General features: G+C 50.9%; 1 protein-coding gene across 1 annotated transcript in view; it reads right to left on the bottom strand.

The window, feature by feature from the left end:
- Nucleotides 1-21,803, bottom strand: part of LOC138515798 (probable E3 ubiquitin-protein ligase HERC6) — a 2,700,520-nt gene that overhangs the window by 2,217,878 nt on the left and 460,839 nt on the right. The window lies entirely within an intron of this gene.

The raw sequence follows: 21,803 nt of genomic DNA, 5'->3' as shown, positions 1-21,803 counted from the left end.
TACAAAAAACATAAGACATGCATTACTTACCGTAAAAGCATTTCTGATGGTTGTATCTGCTTAGATTCACATGCTGTGCATAGTCCGACATCCAGTGGTCACTGCAGAGTATTGCATCTTGTTTTTCAAAAGTCAAAAAGGGGACGTCGACCTAGGCGTGTCTGTAATACTATCTCTATAGTGACGTGTAGTGTACCCAAAATCCCTCACGCGTCGAGGTCCCTCTGTATTTTTTCTGCCATGAGGGAGCCTTATGACTAACGTGAGTGAGTGAGTACAGAAAAGAGAGACAGTAATAAGGCGTCTACGTTCCTTCCATCCGAGCGGGGAGGAAGGGTGGGCGCATGTGAATCTAAGCAGATACAACCATCAGAAATGCTTTTACGGTAAGTAATGAATGTCTTCTGATGTTTGTTAATCTGCTACGAATCACATGCTGTGCATAGACTAGCGAGCAGTACCCGGAGTTGGAGGTGGGTTGTGAGAAGGAACAGTAGAGAAAAGATGTCTTAGTACTGCTTGTCCCACCTGAGAATCAGACCTTGAATGAGTGTCTAGGCAATGGTGTTTTGTAAAGGTGTGTACAGAACTCCAGGTTGCCGCCTTGCAAATGGACTCAAGGGGAACATTTGCAATGAATGCTATGGATGCCCCAGTGCCTCGAGTAGAGTGTGCTCTAGGCTTGAAGGGCAGTTCTCTCTTAGCAAGAGTGTAACAGAGATTGATGCATTGGACAATCCATCTAGATATAGTGGATTTGGAAACTGCATATCCTTCTCTTCCTGCTGCCACTGAGACAAAGAACTGATTAGTCTTTCTCAGTGGTCTAGTTCTTTCCATATAAAACATGACCGCTCTGCGGACATCAAGTGTGTGTAGGCTTTTTTCTCCCAAGTTTGATGGGTTTTGAAAGAACGTCGGTAGTTCTAGAGACTGGTTGACATGGAATTTAGAAATTAACTTCGGTGCAAACCTACGGTGTGTGCGTAGAACCACCTTGTCTTTGTGAACTGCTACAAAGGGATCTACTATAGAGAGCGCTTGCAGTTCACTCACCCTCCTAATGGAGGTGATAGCTATCAAGAAAGCAGTCTTAAGAGTGAGGTGCTTAAGGGTTGCTTTATGCATGGGTTCGAAGGGGGAGCCCATTAGCCTGGTAAGTACCACATTCAGGTCCCATCCGGGAGCTGGGTTAGATATAGGAGGGTGAATCCTTTTTACTCCCTCTATGAAGGCTTTAATAACTGGAACTTTCCACCATGATACCTTATGATGAGACGTAGTGTAGGCGGAGAGTGCAGCTAGGTGAACTTTAATAGAATTACAAGCCTGAGTCCAACAAGTGAGTCAGGTATAGAACAATCTTTGTGGGAGAGCAGTCAACAGGGTTGATGCTCATTGATTTACACCAGATGACAAACTGTTTCCACCTGCTAGAATAGCAGTAACGAGTGTTCAGTTTCCTTGCTTCTCTGAGAATGTCCATGCATCTCTGAGGGTGCTGCAGATGACCAAAGTCTATGACCTCAGGAGCCAGGCTGCCAAGTTCAGGGTCTGTGGGCATGGGTGCAGCGTTTGGCCCCTGTCCTGTGACAGCATGTTGAACGGGCAGGGTAGTTTCACTGGAGGGGACAGTGACATCTCCATCAGATGAGCGAACCAGGGTTGGCGGGCCCACATGGGGGCCACCAGTATCATGGTAACTGCTTCCTGGTGCATCTTGTGCAGTACCTTGTTGAGAAGGGGGGTCGGGGGAAAAGCATAGACAAATTTCCCTGACCATGTTATCCAGAGACCGTTCCCCTTGGAGCGGTTCTGGGGGTACCTGGAGGCGTAATCTTGGCATTGGGTGTTCTCCAGAGTTGCAAACAGGTCGATTTCTGGGAAGCCCCATTCTGGGAAAACGTTGGAGACAATGTCTTTGTGTAGTCGCCATTCGTACTCTGCGGGTAGAGGGAAGTCTCTGCTGAGTTCGTCTGCCAGAAGATTGAGTTCCCCTGGTACATGTTGAGATAACAGGAACATGTTGTGTTTGAGAGCCCACTTCCAGATGTCCTGGGACAGCTTGGACAGTCCTGGAGAGTGGGTGCCCCCTTGCTTGTTGAGGTAGTACATGGCTGTGGTGCTGTCCGTAAGGACCATTACTGTCTTCCCTTGTAGGTGTTCCTGGAAGGCTTTTAGTGCCTTGAACACGGCCAGTAGCTCCAGTAAGTTTATATGCTTGGATGCTACACTCGGAGTCCACACTCGTTGAGCAGTTTGATGGGATAGGTGTGCCCCCCATCCTGTGAGGGATGCGTCTGTGGTTAGAGTGGCTTCCACTGCGGGTGTGGCAAAAGGTTTCCCTATTACCAGGTTTTCCTTTGTTCACCACCATAGCGAGAGAACCAAGGCCTGCAAGACCACCACTAGATCGTCCCATTGTCCGCTGGGTTGACACTACTGGCTGTTTAGCCACTCTTGCATCGGGCGCATGCGCAGGCGCGAAATGAGGTACCAAATAAATACATGACGCCATCATTCCTAGCAAGCGCATCGCTGTGCGCACCGTCACCTCTCGACCTGCCACATATTGGGGGATCTGAAACAGCATGTTTTGGACCCTCTCGTTGGGAGGGGAAGACGAGGCCGTCCTTTGTTCGAATTAGAGCCCCTAGGAATTGTTTGATCTGGCTGGGGTCTAAGCTGGACTTCTCTTTGATGGAGAAGCCCAGTTGGAACAAAAGGTCTACAGTCTTTTGGGTATTGGAGAAGCATGTTTCATAAGAATCCCCTGTTATGAGCCAATCGTCGAGGTAAGGGTATACTGGGATAGACAACCTGCGCAGGTGGGCCGCTGCCACTGCCAGTACTTTCGTGAGTACCCTCGGTGCAGATGCTATGCCGAAGGGTAGCACTCTGAACTGGTAGTGTTTGCCCTCTATCATGAACCTGAGGTATTTTCTGTGCGCTGGCAACATTAAAATATGAAAGTATGCATCTTTCATGTCCAGTGTTGTCATGTAATCTCCTTGAGATAGCAGGGGGATCACTTCCTGTAAGGTCACCATACGAAACTTTTGAGGTTTGACAAATTTGTTCGCTGGGCGCAGATCTAATACAGGGCGCATGGTTAAGTCCTTTTTGGGTACGAGGAAGTACAGTGAATAAATACCTTCCGTTACCTGAGATAGAGGCACGACCTCTGTAACTCCTTTTCCCAGTAGCTGGTCCACTTCTTGGAGAAGGATGGCGAGGTGTTCTGGTGTCATGCGTCGTCCCCTTGGGGGTCTGTACGTTGGGGAACTGTTGAATTCTATACAGTAGCCGCGCGCTATGGTTGATAGTACCCAGCGGTCTGATGTTATTCCCTCCCATGCTGGAAGAAAGGATGTTAACCGGCCCCCGACCGGCGATGCATGGGAGGGGACCCGAATCTTCGAGTCATTTAGTGTTGGTGGCTTGGGAGCCTCTAGGGGTGGAACCCCGACCTCTCCCCTTGCCACGGCGTTGACCTCTCTCGTTGTATTTGTCATGCATGCTGGACGTGGTTCTACCGCTTACGCTCATAGAACACCTAGACCGTTCTATTCCAAATGGCGGTTGTTCGATTCATTGCTGGGAAAGCGACGTCTGCACTTTTCACGTCGCTAAATTCACGTGAGCTACGGCATTACGTATATAAGTAGCGTGGAAACTTCACTCGCTGCTTCTGATCGAATCATTTGGCGTTGTGTAGCTGAACCTCCGATCTGCGTCCTTGCAGTTTTTCCTCAGCTGCTTCTTGGGCCTTCTATAGTGTGTTTTCCGCCACACGCTGATTCCTGGAGCTGTTTGTTCGCGTGTAATTCCACACGCGCATGTTGTCTTCAAACGCGGCTGTCCTGGGCTGCGTGTATCCTGTTAGCGTGCAAATCCACAAGCGCACGTTGTCTTCAAGCGCGGCTGGCCTGGGCTGCGTGAATCCTGTTCGCGTGTAATTCCACACGCGCACGTTGTCTTCAAACACGGCTGTCCTGGGCTGCGTGTATCCTGTTAGCGTGCAAATCCACAAGCGCACGTTGTCTTCAAGCGCGGCTGGCCTGGGCTGCGTGAATCCTGTTCGCGTGTAATTCCACATGCGCACGTTGTCTTCAAATGCGGCTGTCCTGGGCTGCGTGTATCCTGTTAGCGTGCAAATCCACAAGCGCACGTTGTCTTTAAGCGCGGCTGGCCTGGGCTGCGTGAATCCTGTTCGCGTGTAATTCCACACGCGCACGTTGTCTTCAAACGCGGCTGTCCTGGGCTGCGTGTATCCTGTTAGCGTGCAAATCCACAAGCGCACGTTGTCTTCAAGCGCGGCTGGCCTGGGCTGCGTGAATCCTGTTCGCGTGTAATTCCACACGCACACGTTGTCTTCAAGCGCGGCTGGCCTGGGCTGCGTGAATCCTGTTCGCGTTCAATTCCACAAGCGCACGCTGTCTTCAAGCGCGGCTGGCCTGGACTGCGTGAATCCTATTCGCGTGTAATTCCACACGCGCACACTATTTTCTTCGCGGCTGTTCAGAACCGCGTGTACTTTGTTTATTCCACAAAAGGGCGCTATTTCCGACTCCTGCATCTGTGATATTAACAGGTGGATTTATTCATTTCTATACTTTTCTCTACGTGGGAAGGAAGCTTTTCAAGGACTATTGGAAGGTGACAGTGAACAGTACTTTGGACACTATCCTGTGGTGCAGCAACCCGGTATCTAGCGTGAGCCTCGTGCCGTTCGGGATAAGTCTCCCTTACTAATCTTCCCTTCCTTGTCGTTTGTTCCAATTCCGGATTTTCCTCAAGAGACTTCTGCTGGATTCTTCTACACCAGTCATAAGGTCAGTGTGTGAATTAATGCCAAATACTGTTCTATCATAGAGAGTCGATTTGGGGCAGTTTCTTATGATACTTTATTTTGTTCTAGGCTGACTTCCTATACTTTACCCACGCCCTTTCCAGTGATCCATCTCTCTGCCTGTTTCATCAGATAGAGAGTCGTATCATTTGGAAGGTCTAAACTTGGTTTCACAACTATCAAATCGTGTGAACAGGGATCCGGAAGACCCTACCATCTGTATCCTTTTGAGTACCGTATCCTTTTCAGTCAATACTTTGGTGCTTTATGACAGAATCAGAAGCCATGGAGGGTACGGATCCTTTAACTGTTTTGTCTCAGTTGATCAGTGATTTGAGAAATGAAATGGTTACGACACAGGACATGTTACGGCACCGTATGGACGTTATGCAAGACGCCATGCACGCTAGTCCTCAGGGAGCACAGATTCCGATGGCCACTGCATCTGGATCTGGGACTATGACACCCCCACAGGAAACTATTAATGTGGTTATGCCCACTCAGTTTCCCTTGGCTCCTCCGGAACGGTTCACAGGTGACCCCAAAACCTATAGAACCTTTGTTAATCAGTGCCGACTCCATTTTCTTTGCCGTCCTACATCATTCCCTGACCTAACCACTAAAGCAGCATTTGTGCTTTCCCATTTAGGGGGTACAGTTGCTGCTTGGGCTAACCCTTTGTTGGAATCAAATAGCCCTTTGTTATACGACTGTGATGATCTTTTGGCTGCTATGAGTAAAGTCTTTGACATGCGTTATGCTACTCAAGCTATGGATCTGGAGTTACTTAATCTACAACAAGGCAGTCAACCTCTTTTGCCTTACATTGCCCGATTCAATCAACTAACAGCCGAAACTCAATGGCCTGAAGGCAAGAAAACGGCTGTTTTCTACAAGGGTCTTTCAGAAGAACTGAAAGATGCCTTATCCATGGTTCCGGTGGTTCCTACGGGATTCACAGAGTTGCTCGATTTGGTTCTACAAATCGATGCCCGAAGAAATGCTCGGAAAGGAGAGAAAAAAACATTCTTACAAGCATCAGTTCGTTCGGAGGCACCGGCAGTTCCCTCGAACGACCCTGAACCAATGCAGATTGGCGCTGTGAGAGGCCGGATGTCCAATGCAGAAAGAGAGAACCGAAGAAAGAACAATTTATGTATGTATTGCGGTTCATCCGAGCATTTATTAGCAACATGTCCTAAGAAACCAGTCAAGCGTTCGGGAAACGCCAAAACTCGACAGTAGCAGGAGTCCCTGTGTCGAGTGTTTTATCGGACTCCAGTACCATTCCTAATCACGCACCTATAGCTGTCGAGGTGACGTTACGTTGTGATGACCAAGAATTGGTTTTCAAGGCCATGATTGATTCCGGAGCCACTAACAATTACATAGACATCACATATGCCAAGAATTGTTCCATACCCCTTGTAAACAAGAACAAACCTGAAACGGTTAATACCGTGGACAGATCTGTTTTGACTTCTGGTATGGTAACCCAGGAGACGGTACCTGTTCAGATGACATTATCTAATAGTCATTCAGAAGAAATCGTCTTCGATGTCATAGCTGCTCCACAGTACAAAATAATACTTGGTCTTGCCTAGTTGACCCTTCATAATCCCGCTATTGACTGGGTTTCGGGATTGCTCCAGTATCCTTCAATTTATTGCAATGAACATTGCTTTACCAGTCAGGAGGTGTCAAACAATTCACATATATTGGCCTCTATGGGGGGAGCTTCAACTATTAGTGTGGTACAACAAAGCAATACAACCATACCATGCGAATACACTGAGTACGCTGATGTTTTTGATAAAGGCCAGGCAGAACAACTGCCTCCACATCGACAGTATGACTGTCCGATTGAACTGATTCCTGGAGCTAAAATTCCTACAGGTCGTGTATATTCATTGACTCCAAAAGAAGACGTTGTGTTGAAAGAATACATCGATAAAGCTCTAGCAATGGGATTCATACGGCCATCGCAATCGCCTGCTGCGTCTCCTCTATTCTTTGTTCCGAAGAAAGAGGGAGATCTAAGGCCTTGCATTGATTACAGGGCACTTAACGACATCACCATAAAAAATCAGTATCCTTTACCGCTGATAAACGTTCTATTGGATCAATTAGGTACTTCCAGGTACTTCACTAAGTTGGACTTGCGAGGAGCATACAATTTAGTTCGCATTCGTGAGGTCGATGAATGGAAGACCGCTTTCAAGACGCGGTATGGCCTTTATGAATATTTGGTGATGCCTTTTGGTCTGTGCAACGCTCCCGCTACTTTTCAGTTCTTCATGAACGATATTTTCAGGGATATAATGGACCAATTCGTGGTGATTTATTTGGATGATATTCTGATTTATTCATCGTCTTTTTCAGAACACGTCAAACACGTTTCTACAGTCTTACAAAGACTCAGGGAGAACCTTCTTTTTGGGAAAGCCGAGAAATGTGTCTTTCATTCACAGGAGGTGGAATTCCTGGGTTACGACATTACCAATCTAGGTGCTCGAATGAGCCGTTCCAAAGTAAAGGCCATATTGAATTGGCCTGTTCCGCACAATGTCAAGTCATTACAGTCTTTCCTAGGCTTTGCGAATTTTTACCGCAGGTTTATTCGTTTCTTCTCCAAAACAGTGGCTCCTTTGACGGCTTTAACTAGTTCCAAAGTTCCTTTCTGTTGGAACCAGAATGCCCAAGCATCATTCGAGATGTTAAAGGAAGCATTTACCACCGCACCCGTGCTTCAGCATCCAGATCCAGATCGCCAGTTTATTGTTGAAGCGGATGCATCCAGTGTCGCTACTGGAGCGGTGCTCTCACAAGTTTGCACAGAAACCAAAGAGGAGCACCCAGTGGCTTTCTTCTCTCGCAAACTTACCCCATATGAACGAAATTACACCGTCACTGAGCGGGAATTACTGGCAATCAAGGATGCTTTCCGAGAATGGCGACATCATCTTCTTGGGGCCAAACATCAGGTGTTGGTGTACTCTGACCATCGAAATCTTCAAGCATTCAAATCTATGAAATGTCTTACGGCTCGACAGGCCAGATGGCATGTCTTTTTTGCTTAATACGATTTCCAGGTCACATATCGTCCTGCCAGAGAACACGTTAAGTCAGACGCTTTGTCTCGCATTGGTGAGGAGGCGAAGGAAGAATCACAGGTGCGCAATCAGTTGTTGGCAGATCATGTAATATGTAGTTGTTCTGTTCAACCATCCTTAAAAAACGAAGTACAGGAGTGGGTGAAAAATCATCCCCAAGTGATCCAGGATATGAAGCTGGACGTACATAACGGTTTACCTTTCACACAAGGTGTGCTCTACTTACCAACGTTTTCAACGCGGAATAAGGCCCTCAAGTGGAATCATGATTCCTTGATCGCAGCCCATCCTGGACAGAAGAAAACACTAGAGCTGCTTAAAAGATGGTGTTGGTGGCCATCCATGACAAAAGATATCATAAATCATGTATCAACATGTTCTGTATGCATCCAATGCAAAAACACTCCTGGTAAACCAGTGGGCTTACTCCAGTCCCTACCTGTCCCTAACAAACCATGGGACATGATATCTATGGACTTTGTGGTAGAACTCCCACAAAACCAGGAATACGATACCATATGGGTTGTAGTGGATTACTTCACTAAAATGGCTCTTTATATTCCCTGTATTGGTTTACCAACAGCTGCTATTTTGGCTGACCTGTTCATTTGACATGTATTCCGTTTCTTTGGTCTACCGTCAGTAATCATTACGGACAGGGGCTCACAATTTGCATCACGCTTTTGGAGAGCACTAACTTCAGCATTACTGTTTGATGACAGCATGTCCAGTGCTTATCACCCTCAAACCGATGGACAGACCGAAAGAGTCAATAGTACTATGGAACAATATCTGCAGTGTTTGTGTCTGCAGTTTCAATCAGATTGGCTCAAGGTCCTGCCGGCAGCAGAATTCACCTACAACAACTCCTATCATAGTGCCATAGGCACTTCACCTTTCTATGCTCTTTATGGACAACACCCCGGATCAATACCTTTGGATTCCAGTTTGTCTTTGGATACTCCTGCCGCAGGCCATACTTTTCGTGATCTTAAGGATCTACAGAGGAAAGTGAAGCAGCAATTGGAACAAGCTAAAAGACACGACAAGTTCTATGCCGATGCTCATAGAGTACCTGCACCTGTCTACAAGGCTGGTATGAAAGTATGGTTGTCCACTAAGAACTTGAGGATACCAGGAAAAAAGAAATTGTTGCCTAAATACATTGGTCCGTATGCAGTACTCCAAGTAATTAATCCGGCTGCTGTCCGTCTGGCTTTGCCACAACGATGGCGAGTGCATCCCGTATTCCACGTGTCACTCAGTAAGCCGTGTTCTGAAGCTACCAGATTGCCTGTACAGCCTGTTGCTATTTCTGTGAGGGGTTCAGATGAGTATGAGGTACAGGACATACTGGATATGAGGCTACGTTCTGGTAGGCCGTATTATCTGGTGGATTGGAAGGGCTACGGTCCCGAAGATAGGTCCTGGGAACCTCTTTCCAATATACATGCTCCTGCTTTATTGAAGCGTTTTCACTCGAAAAGGGGAGAGGTTGCCCCTTTGGGGGATGGCACTGTCATGCATGCTGGACGTGATTCTACCTCTTAAGCTCATAGAACAGCTAGACCGTTCTATTCCAAATGGCGGTTGTTCGATTAATTGCCGGGAAAGCGACGTCTGCACTTTTCACGTCGCTAAATTCACGTGATTTCTGCTTCGTCACGTGAGCTACGGCATTACGTATATAAGTAGCGTGGAAACTTCACTCGCTGCTTCTGATCGAATCATTTGGCGTTGTGTAGCTGAACCTCCGATCTGCGTCCTTGCAGTTTTTCCTCAGCTGCTTCTTGGGCCTTCTATAGTGTGTTTTCCGCCACACGCTGATTCCTGGAGCTGTTTGTTCGCATGTAATTCCACACGCGCACGTTGTCTTCAAATGCGGCTGTCCTGGGCTGCGTGTATCCTGTTAGCGTGCAAATCCACAAGCGCACGTTGTCTTCAAGCGCGGCTGGCCTGGGCTGCGTGAATCCTGTTCGCGTGTAATTCCACAGGCGCACGTTGTCTTCAAACGCGGCTGTCCTGGGCTGCGTGTATCCTGTTAGCGTGCAAATCCACAAGCGCACGTTGTCTTCAAGCGCGGCTGGCCGGGGCTGCGTGAATCCTGTTCGCGTGTAATTCCACAAGCACACGTTGTCTTCAAGCGCGGCTGGCCTGAGCTGCGTGAATCCTGTTTGCGTGCAATTCCACAAGCGCACGCTGTCTTCAAGCGCGGCTGGCCTGGACTGCGTGAATCCTATTTGCGTGTAATTCCACACGCGCACACTATTTTCTTCGCGGCTGTTCAGAACCGCATGTACTTTGTTTATTCCACAAAAGGGCGCTATTTCCGACTCCTGCATCTGTGATATTAACAGGTGGATTTATTCATTTCTATACATTTCTCTACGTGGGAAGGAAGCTTTTCAAGGACTATTGGAAGGTGACAGTGAACAGTACTTTGGACGCTATCCTGTGGTGCAGCAACCCGGTATCTAGCGTGAGCCTCGTGCCGTTCGGGATAAGTGTCCCTTACTAATCTTCCCTTCCTTGTCGTTTGTTCCAATTCCGGATTTTCCTCAAGAGACTTCTGCTGGATTCTTCTACACAGTCATAAGGTCAGTGTGTGAATTAATGCCAAATACTGTTCTATCATAGAGAGTCGATTTGGGGCAGCTTCTTATGATACTTTATTTTGTTCTAGGCTGACTTCCTATACTTTACCCACGCCCTTTCCAGTGATCCATCTCTCTGCCTGTTTCATCAGTCAGAGAGTCGTATCATTTGGAAGGTCTAAACTTGACTTCACAACTATCAAATCGTGTGAACAGGGATCCGGAAGACCCTACCATCTGTATTCTTTTGAGTACCGTATCCTTTTCAGTCAATACTTTGGTGCTTTATGACAGTATTGTCCACTGGTACCTTGGTTAGAGGACTAGTTGTTTGCAGAGTATTGCTGCTGCTGATTTTGCTGTTGGCGTTGGCCTTGATAAAAGCGCCTATTGCCATAGCCACGTTTGTTAGGGGGCCTAGAAATCTGGTCTAGGGTTTTGATGGTGTCAAACTTCTTCTTAGCCGTTTCTAGTGCCTGATCACCCGCCTTCCCAAAGAGGTTGGCATCTTCTATAGGCTTGTTGATTAGAGATGCATGTGTCTCAGGTTTAAAACCTGAATTACGCAGCCAGACATGGCGTTTGAGGAGTATTCCTTGAACTAGGGAACGGCCCGCTGTTTCTGCAGCATCCAGAGTGTTCTTTACAATGCTCTCGTTGACTAGAGTCCCTTCAGTAATCGTGGCCAGAATGCGTGTACGGAGGGGTTCTGGTGCCTCTTCAGCGTCCTTACGTAGCTTGCTCCACTGTGCGTCTGCGTCACTTGCTAGCAAGGAGTTGTTGTTTGCAATCCTTGTGGAAAAAGCAGCGGAGGCTGTGATCCTTTTCCCTAGGGCGTACAATTTTTTATCCTCCTTGTTTGGTGGTGCCTCGCTGGTTGACAGCGGGACCCCTGCTCTCTTTCTTGTATTTGTCACCACTAGGGAGCCTGGTACAGAATGGCCCCTGACGTACAACGGGTCTGAAGGAGAGGGACTGAAAAGTTTTTCTATCCTCGGGTTGACTCCTCTGACCAACGCGGGAGTGGACAGTGAAGGGATAATTTGCCTCTTTACTGAGGCGAGGAGGGGAATGGTTTGGCTGACAGGGGGTTTCTCCTTAATGACTTTCTCCACAAAGTTGATGTCAGGAGAAATATCCCCAGTGTCTAATTCGAAATGCGCTGCTGCCTTGCGCAATAGTGCATTAAATGTAGGCTGATCGTCTATAGGAGACGTGTTCCTAATAGGCGAGTCTTTGGCAGGGGACAGGTTTAGGGCATCAGGGTCCGAATATGCTGATGGGGACTTCCAGGGGTGTGAAGGACCTTCCTCTGGGTCTTCTCCGAAGCCCCCTTCACCCATGTCTGGATTATTCTCGAAACCCTCCTCCTCTAGGATTTGCTCTTCCTCATTGCCCAAAAACTCATCCTCCTCCTGAAAGTGGTGGTCCTCTTCAGTGAGGTCATCTACATCTATGTCTTGCTGGGAGGGATTAAACAGCCTAGGAAATTCTGCCCTGGGGTCCTCCTGAGGTCCCTCTCTTGCCCCTTTGGGTGGTGGTAGGTTTTGGGTTTCCATAAACCTCTCCATCTTCTCCATACAGAAATGGAGTCTCTCCAGGGTTTCATGAGGTACCCGAGAGGTCAAGGGGGGGGAAAGGAACAAGTTACTTACCTGTAACTGTTGTTCTCCAGCATGGCTCTGGCATGGATTCACATGCTCATGAATATTCCCCGTCGTCAGGCCGGGAATCCTCGGTATAGAAAAGTCAGTACCAGTTTCGTTTCTGATCTGTCTTTCTTAGTAGCAACCAATCACTGATCTCGGGGTCATACTGCCCCCAGCCAATGACTGCCCTCTCCCTAAGCCCCGCCTCTGGCAGCCATCCTCAGATTTGGTAGCACGTAAAGCGGCAGTATGACCAAGTGAAGAGCCGCAGAGGGGTAGGCGGGAGGGTTCGCATGTGAATCCATGCCAGACCCATGCTGGAGAACAACAGTTACAGGTAAGTAACTTGTTCCTTCTCCAGCATGGGGTCTGGCATGGATTCACATGCTCATGAATAAGAGAATACATAGCAGTACACACATGCACAACCACGGGAGGTGGCAACAGGCTCAATAGTAAGCAATACAACAACTCAACATTAAGCATCTCTTACCTCCTCACCAGGCTCACCTTAGGCGAACAGGTTGCGCAGCACTGCTTGGCCGACCCTGGACTCCTCCCTGGAGTCCCGATCGACGCAGTAGAATCTTGTGAAGGTGTGCGTCGACCTCCACGTCGCAGCCATGCACATGTCCAGCAGGGGCACACCAGACAGGAACGCTGTGGTAGCAGCGATCGCTCTGGTCGAATGGGCTCTCGGACGGCCAGGCAGTGGTCGGTTTGCCAACCGGTGACAGTGCATGATGCAGTCTGAGAGCCATCTGGAAATGGAGGCCTTCGAGAGAGCCTTCCCTTGATTCACAGTCCCAAAGTTCACAAACAGCTGTGACGTCTTCCGAAAACTCTTCGTGCGGTCCACGTAGAACTTCAGCGCTCTAGCTACATCCAGCGAGTGCAAAGTCCTCTCGGCCGGCGACGAAGGCGACGGGAAGAAAACTGGCAACACCAAGGGCTCGTTGAGGTGGAAGTCCGACAGCACCTTGGGCATAAAGGAGGGGTGCGTCCTCAGCACCACCCTCGTGTCATGAAAAGTCAAGTATGGAGGCTTGCAAGATAGGGCCTGGATCTCTCCCACTCGTCGTGCTGAGGTGATGGCCACGAGGAAAGCTGTCTTCCATGACAGGAACTTCAAAGGCACCGAATGCATAGCCTCGAATGGGGTCCCCATGAGCCTGGTCAGCACCACATTAAGCTCCCACGCCGGGGCAGGAGCCTTCACCGGCGGGAATGATCAGAATAGTCCCTTCATGAACTCTTTCACCAGGCGATGAGACCACAAGGACGCCCGTCCGGTAGTCCTGGTATATCGGGAGATTGCAGCCAGATGTATTTTGATGGAGGCGTGAGCCAGTCCAGCTTTGGCCAGCGACAGTAGGTACGGCAGTACTTGAGGGGCCGTAATCCGCAGAGGGTTAATCTTCTGTGCACGCACCAGACAGAGAACCTCTTCCATTTATGTCCGTAGCACTTGAGAGTTGAGGACGCCCTGGCCTTTGCAAGAACCTCTCTGCAGTCGGCCAGGATGTTGTACCCTCCAAACTCTAGCGCTGCAGGAGCCAGGCCTGCAAGTTCAGCGACTCCGGGTTGTGGTGAAGAATGGCGCCTCCTTCTCGGCAGCTTGACTGGTGGGGACGTTGACAAGTCCAGAAGGTCCGGGGACCAGATCTGTCTCGGCCACGACGGTGCGACAAGGATCATCCTGCACCGAGACCTCTTGAGCTGGTTGATGAGCCGGAGCAGCAACGGCAGCGGAGGGAACACATAAAGAAATAGGCCGTCCCAGGGGAACGAGAAAGCATCGCCCATGCTCCTCGGCTGGGGGAACCTACTGGCGAACCTCCGGCACTTGGAATTCGTCGCCGTCGCAGAGATTGATTTGGGGTTCGCCCCATCGTCGGAAGAGTCGCTCCACTTGATCCTGGCGTAGTTCCCACTCGTGGCACGAGCGCAGCTCCCTGTTGAGTGAGTCGGCGATCGTGTTTTTTATTCCTGCCAGATGAAGAGGCACCAGAAACATCTGTTGGGCGACGGCCCAATGGCACAGATCCTGGGCTTCCTTGCATAGGGCCGGGAACCTGGTTCCGCCCTGCTTCCGGATGTAGAACATCGTGGTGGTGTTGTCGGTGAAGATCCTCACCACCTTGCCCTTGAGGGACGGAAGAAAGGACCTGAGGGCCCAGAACACTGCGCGGAGCTCCAAGATGTTGATGTGGAGTGACTTCTCCTCCGGGAGCCAAAGGCCTCTCGTGTGAAGATCTCCGGTGTGCGCTCCCCAACCTTCCAGGGAGGCGTCCGTCGTCACCGTCACCTGGTGAGCTGGGGTCTGAAAGTCCGTGCCCGCCGACAGATGGGGGCGGGTACCCCACCACCGGATCGCCTGACCGAACGTCTCGTTGAGAGGGATCCTGTCCTCGAAGCTGCCCGTCGACTGGACCCAGCGGGCGTCGAGGAACTCTTGTAAGGGGCGCATCCGAAGCTTGCAAAGGTGCACCAGATAAATGCAGGAGGACATCATCCCGAGGAGGGACTTGATAGATCTTACCCTGGCCATGTCCTTGGCCAGCAGACGCTGCACCTTGCCCAGAATGATCCTGGTCCTTTCCTCCGACGGCGAGGCCAGCCACGCCACTGTGTCGAGCTTGGCTCCCAGAAACAGGGCGACTTGCGACGGAACCAGGTGGGATTTTGGAAAGTTGATGGAGAATCCCAGGTCCGTGAGCAGCTGCACGGTCTTCGCTGTGTGCTCCACGGCGAGCTCCCTTGTCCTTGCCCGGATGAGCCAGTCGTCCAGGTAGGGGTAGAAGTGGATCCCCTGTAGGCGCAGCCGCGCCGCCACCGGTGCGAGGCACTTGGTGAACACCCTGGGTGTCGACTTCAATCCGAACGGGAGGGCCTTGAACTGGTAGTGCCGCCCTTGGACCACGAACCTGAGAAACTTTCGGTGTCTTTTTAGAAAGGGGATGTGGAAGTACGCATCCTCCAAGTCCAACGACGACAGGAAATCGTCCTCCTCCAGCTGTCCCAGCACGTGCTGGAGGGTGACCATACGGAACTTCTGTGCCTTGATGTACTTGTTCAGTCGTCGCAGGTCCAGGATGGGGCGCCATCCTCCTGTCTTCTTTTTTACGAGGAAGTACCTTGAGTAAACTCCGGAGCCCCGAAGCCTCTTTGGGACAAGCTCGATGGCACCCTTCTTGAGCATCGCCCTTACTTCCAACAGTAGTAGAGGGACGTGATTTTCCTTCCTGGCCACGGGTGGAACGCGAGGGCACTTCTTCTGAAACTCGAGGGCGTGCCCTTGGGCCAGGGCGTCCAGCACCCAACGGACGGTGGAGATGGACTCCCACACGCTGACGAACCTCGCCAGACGGCCTCCCACCGGGGTGCTTTGGCCGGGGCCCGACCCCACGGCCGGTTCAATCTTGTTTGGAGGCCGCCTTGCCTCCTTGACCTCCCTGTCGACGACGACGGGCACCACCTGACTTGCCACGTCCCCTGTAGGCTTCCTGGGACGAAGATCTTGCCGCTTGGCGGTACGTGGAGGGGCCACTGCCGGATCCCTTGGAGGCACCTTGCTGCCTCCGGAGCTCCGAAAGGACGGCCGTCGTTGTTGGAGCACTCCCAGTGCCCGGGCAGTCTCTGTGTCTGTCTTGATGGCCTGAAGGGACTCATCAACCGCCTTCCCAAACAGGTTGTTCCCGTCGAAGGGCATGTCCAAAACCTTGGTTTGTACGTCCTGGCGGAAATCCATGGCCTTGAGCCATCCTCGTCGTCTCAAGCAAACGCTGTTGCCCAACTGACGGAAACCGGTGTCGGCGATGTCCGCTGCCACCGTGATGGCGTGGTCCAAAGCAATCTCACCTTCCTGTAGGATTTCAAGGGCCTCAGCCCTTTTGGCGTCCGGAAGGAGGTCCAACAGAGGGGCGATTTTGAACCACAACTCCCTGTCGTAGCGGGCTACGATAGCCAGGGCGTTGGCCGCCTTGATAGTCGTCGCTGCGGATGAGATGATCCGTCGTCCCATCGTGTCCAGCTTCCTGCCCTCGCCGTCCGGCTGGGAAGTTGATGTCGAGGCCGATGCCCCCCCAGCTTCCTTCTTTGCCGCCGCCGAGACGACCGAATCCGGGGTAGGTTGCGCCCGAAGGCACAAGGGGGCAGCGTCGGTGACCCGGTACTTCTTCTCGTACCGGTCCCTCTTTGCCGGCGCCGTGGCAGGGTTCTTGAGGGCGAGCCCCTCATCCCAGATGTCATCAAGAAGCAGTACGGCGAGGACCGTCTTCCTTTTAGCCTCGCGCCGTTGGTAAAGGAACCCTTCCTTCTTCTTCTCTTCTGGGCAGAGCTGGAAGAGCTTGGATGCCCTGGAAATCATGGCATGAAAGGATCCAATCTCGTCGGGCGGGGACGCCCGAGCAGGGGGCAATGGGGGACACGTCCCGTCGTCGCCTCCGTCGTCATCTGTACCTGTCGTAGCCGTGTCCGTGCCTGTATCATCCCCGTGGGTAGTAGACCGGGGGCAAGGCAGAGCAGGCCGCAGAGGTGGGAGAGGTGGCGTAGGATGCGTCCTCCTCCTCTTATGCGGTGGCCTTTCCGAAGGTCCTGGCTCCGGTTCCCCCGTCGGGTCTGGCTCAAGTACCTCCGTCGTGGGGAGGGGCAACCTTGTCCTTATCTCCGAGCATAAGGACTGAATCGCTGACAAAATAGACGCCGAAGTGTCCTGCGGCGCCGGAAACGACGGGCGCGAGGGCTCTTGAGGAGCCTCGTCGGCGACACCGTCGCTCTCGTCGTAGCCCTTGTCGGGATCCCTCCCGATGGGCTGGGCCTCTTCCACGACTTCGATGAGCTCTTCTTCAGAGGTCGTGTCCGTATCCACGATGGCCACCAGCCCCTCCCCCACCTTTCCAACGAGGACTTCGTGGGGGTCTTCTCAATGGGCCTGAAAGACGACTCCCTCTGCGGTGGCAGGGAGACTCTGGGTCCTGAGGTCGCTTCCACTGGTGTAGCCTCCACAGGCTGAGCCAGGGCCGCGGCGACATCCTCAATCGATGGTCTTAGCAGGTTGAATTAAGGCCAACGTCACCTTCTGTACGCCTGGGGCCTTCACCTTGGGGGGAGGGTCCGAGCCTCGCTCCCCCTCTGCCGGAATCTTCGAGATCGACCGGGGCCTCTCCAGAAGCTTCGCTGGGTTCTCGGACTTCCTCTTACCCGAGCCAGAGCGTTGGCTCGTGGTTGATGGCACCGGGGAGGATGCACCCTGCCTGGCAGCCAAGGAGCCCGACCGTTTGGCGCTCCCGGTGCCCGCGGACTCGCGGTGCTTAGCCTTTTGTTGGGCCCCCGTCGCCGGGGCGCCCTCACAGGACTTAGAAGACCGCTCGGACTTCTTTTTCTTCTTCTCGCCTGACGGGCTCTTCCCTTCCAGCCAGTTGGCGAGACGGAGGTGGCGATCCTTCATGGTCCACTCCGACATGTTCCCACAAAACGCATAGTCCTTCTCTGTGTGCGTCTTGTCCTCATGGAGACAGTAGAGGCATAACGAATGCTCGTCCTCCTTGAAACCATTCTGAAGCTGGCATCCAGGGCAGGTCCTGAACAGCTTCCCGGGCGTCGAGCTTCCTTTCTCCGGGGCCATGTCCGGGGTAGGCCTCGGAACTTCTGGAATCCTCCAAAAGCGAAACTCGATGAAATCTTCACCGTTGAGGGGCGTAGAAAACTCCGAAACGGGTTCCCGTTGATCGGATGTAGAAACGGTGGAGCTTGAGGTTCTATTTAACCAAAAAAAGAGAAAAATCTCCTGAAAAAGCGCGAAAACGCAGCAAAAGCTCCAGAGCTACAGCACGAGGACTCCCAACACTTGAACGTGCGGTAAAAATCTGAGGATGGCTGCCAGAGGCGGGGCTTAGGGAGAGGGCAGTCATTGGCTGGGGGCAGTATGACCCAGAGACCAGTGATTGGTTACTACTAAGAAAGACAGATCAGAAACGAAACTGATACTGATTTTTTTCTATACGGAGGATTCCCGGCCTGACGACGGGGAATATTCATGAGCATGTGAATCCATGCCAGACCCCATGCTGGAGAACTAGGATATTCGGCCTGAAAATGCTTTGACCTATCCCATAGCGTCGAAGAAAGGTTTCCTTCGCCGTCAGAAAAGCCTTCCGTTAAGCTAGGAGTCCCTCTGGATGAAGGAGGCAGTTCCTGCCTTCCTTCAGGCCTTTTCAGCGTCTCTTTAGCCTTCTGAGTGGCGTTCGACGCATCTTTCGCTGTCCGCCTCTGGCTATCGGTGGAAACGATTCTCGCCAGGCTCTCGACGACTAATTTGTCTGTGGAGGGCTCTGGTCTCGACGTTACTACAGCGACGGGCGCTCTCTGCTGGTGCGCTACGTCTGATGATTTGGGGGTAGCTCCCTTATCTGTAGGAAGCCCAGTCGCTGGTCACGGCTGCGAGTGGGGCTTAAGACCCTTATGGTCTGAGGAGGACGCCGGTAGGGCCTGCGTCTCCATAGGCGCTGATGGTTTCTTCGTCTTTGACGAAGAAGAGCCGTGGGTTGTGTGTTTATGGGAGTGTGATTTCTGTGCGTCAGTGTCGCCGGGGTGTTCATCCCCATAAGCAGGGCGTGAGCCGAGCTTGTCGGGGCCGGGGACAGACGACGAGGAGCGCGAGCGCTCCTTAGAGAGGTTTACGACTTCCGAATCGGAGGTCGGGTTACCACATTCCTCGTCACTTTCAGCGGCGGCGGTGGCGGGGGCGGGTGAGGAACCAGACCTTGACATAGCGTAGGCCGCCCACCTCTTGACCCTGCGGTCCTTTAAAGTCTTAGGCTTGAGGAGCTAACAAGCCGCGCAGCTGTCTTCTTTGTGGTCGAGGGGCAAGCAACGGTTACACCGTTTATGCTTTCCAGGTAAACTTGCCCTTGCAACGCGGGCAAAACCTAAAGGGCGTCCTCTCCATAGCTGAGGAAATATTTATCTGTGGTAACGACCCAGAGGGAAAGGAAGTGGAAAGGGAAAGGCATTCTCAGAGAGAAACAAGAAATGTCCCACGGCCCCACTCTCCCTACTGTCTTTTGGCCGGCGAGGCCAGGCCACGTGTTCGGCAGTGCCGAAGGATCTCCTCCGTCTCGTCCCCTCCGTCGAAGATCTTGCTCGGCGGAGAAGCAGCTTCACAGCTACGTCGAGGGAGGGATCTATTTAATGTATATTAATAATTAAACAACCAAAGGTCGAGGAAAAGAATTTGCAATGTCTCTCGAGGAGCTCCGCGTAAAGGCGACCAATATCTGGGCGGAAAAAAAAAAATCTGAGGGACCTCGACGCGTGAGGGATTGTGGGTACACCGCACGTCACTATAGGGATAGTGTTACAGACACGCCTTGTCGACGTCCCCTTTTCGACTACGAAAAACAAAATGCAATACTCCGCAGTGAACACTGGATGTCGGACTATGCACAGAATGTGATTCTAAGCAGATTAACAAACATCAGAAATAGCAGATTAGATGATAATAGCCCACCAAACATACCCCCTTGTCCATACTCCCTCTGCCCATACCTCCACTACTTTCCTCTCCACCAGAACCTCAAAGAGGCATAACCACCGCTAACCCCCATACCAAGGATGAAGAGTGCCCGTTTCTCTGTGTCATTCTGACCTTCATTCTTTCAACCATCAGCCATGTCACTATTGAGCCCTCCAGAGTCTCAATTTTCCCATACTTTTCCTCCAGCAATTTCCAAAATTCTGCCAGAACACCGTTTGGGCCTGGCGTCTTTCTCAACTGAATTTATTGCATACTTTGTTCGATTTTTGATATTGTTATCTCTGCACCCAAAGAGTCCTTCTGGGTTGCTGACAGGTGCTTACCGTTCGTTCTTCCATGAAGGCAGCATGCCCCGTAGCACTCCTGCCGCTGGTGCTTGAGTATAGTTTGTCATAAGAGTCACCGAAGACTTCTGCTACCTTTTCATCCTCACTTAAACATACCCCCCATCGTCCATTACTGCAGCTCCACACCTGCCCCTTCCTCCCGCTTGCCGAACCACGCTAGTAATTTGCTGTTTTTGTCCTCGTGTTTGTAAACCTTAGCCTTACTCATCCATGACAGATGTTTACAATTGTCCAGCAACAGGGTTCTCACCCTTTCCCGGGCCCTCTTCAGCTCCCCAGATGCGTGCCCTTAACTTTCCTTTGCGGATTTCCCATCTAATTCCTATGTGAGAGTTTCTGCCTTGACCAAATCTTGGAGTTTGTCCTTTTCTTTCTTCCTTGTGCCCTCATTGCCTTCTCCCATAGGACTGTTTTATATGCTTCCTAAATGGTCATGCGCTATCTACCAAGCCCTCGTTTTTCCATAAGTATGTTTCTGTGGTTTCAATTAGGCGCTCCATGATGCTTGGTTTTAGCAGATGGTATGAGATGAGCCTCCAGAGCCCCTTTAAAATATCCCTTCCTGTCTCCCAATGCATCATCAGAGGCGGGTGCTCAGAGAAGCTCTGGGTAGGTAGGTGATCTTCCCAACCCTATGGATGTTTGCCAAAGGCACAAACATGTAGTCAATGCGGGACAACGAGCCATGGGCAACTGGAATGGAATGAGCAACCTTCACCCTCTGGATTGCGCTTCCTCCAGACATCAACCAGCCCCAGTGACTCTGCCCAATTCTTTAGTTTTGTGTTCCCTAGTTTCATGTTCCTGGATCTTTCCTGTCTAGGTCTGTGTCCATTATGTCATTGAAGTCCTCCCCACCAGCAATACGTCTGAACTTGTGGCCAGGATTATGTTTCTTACCTCAGCCAACACTTCCTCCTTAATTGGCGTAAAACATTGACAAGTGTGATGAGGTCACAACCCACCCTCCCTGTAACACAAATATACCTGCCCCCCTTTATCAAGCTTCAGTGATCGAGTATCCTAATAAGTTGACTTTTTTTATCATATTGGCCCCCCTAGAGCCTCTCACAAAACCGGCACCTTGTTGTAAACATGCCTCCTGTTAAGATGGATTTCTAGAATATGGCCTGGTGGACAGATTTTAGGAGGCCACCCTAGTTATAGTGAACAGGGCAACTCTGAGAGGATAGCCAAAACCCAAACAAGGTAGCAGTGGAGAGCAGTCAAGCCTATTCTCAGGAGAGTGAAAGGGGGATCAGGGGTCCACAATGAGCCCACACAGTTAAGCACACAATAATTCAATATATACAGGAAAGTAAAAAAATACGAAATGTATTCTAGGCCCAAAACACACATGAAAGGAGCAAGTGATAATATTGCACAACACTCCGTTATAAAAAATATGGCCATCGATAGCACACCAGAAGGTCTACCCATGTCTTTGGAGGCAGCAGGAAGTGTGATGGGAATTAGTAGGGAATCCTTGAGCCAGGTTTCTTGCAAGAATATCAAACACATATTCCTCAAGTTAGGTATTTCATTAGTAATACGATTTCTGTGTGCCCGACAGTTGCATGATATTATTTTTAGAACCTTGTTGCCAAAGTTGACTCTGCTCCTTGCCCAGTGCACCTTTGAACCCCAGCCTTGTGTTTATCGCCTTGTGAGGATTTAATACAGTGGACAGACATCCCCAAACATGTATCAG

This window comes from Ambystoma mexicanum, chromosome 6q (assembly GCF_040938575.1).
Source record: "Ambystoma mexicanum isolate Mex_15411 chromosome 6q, UKY_AmexF1_1, whole genome shotgun sequence".
Lineage (NCBI taxonomy): Eukaryota > Metazoa > Chordata > Amphibia > Caudata > Ambystomatidae > Ambystoma > Ambystoma mexicanum.
The sequence above is the reverse complement of the archived record's forward strand: the minus strand, read 5'-3'. Positions and strand labels throughout refer to the sequence as shown.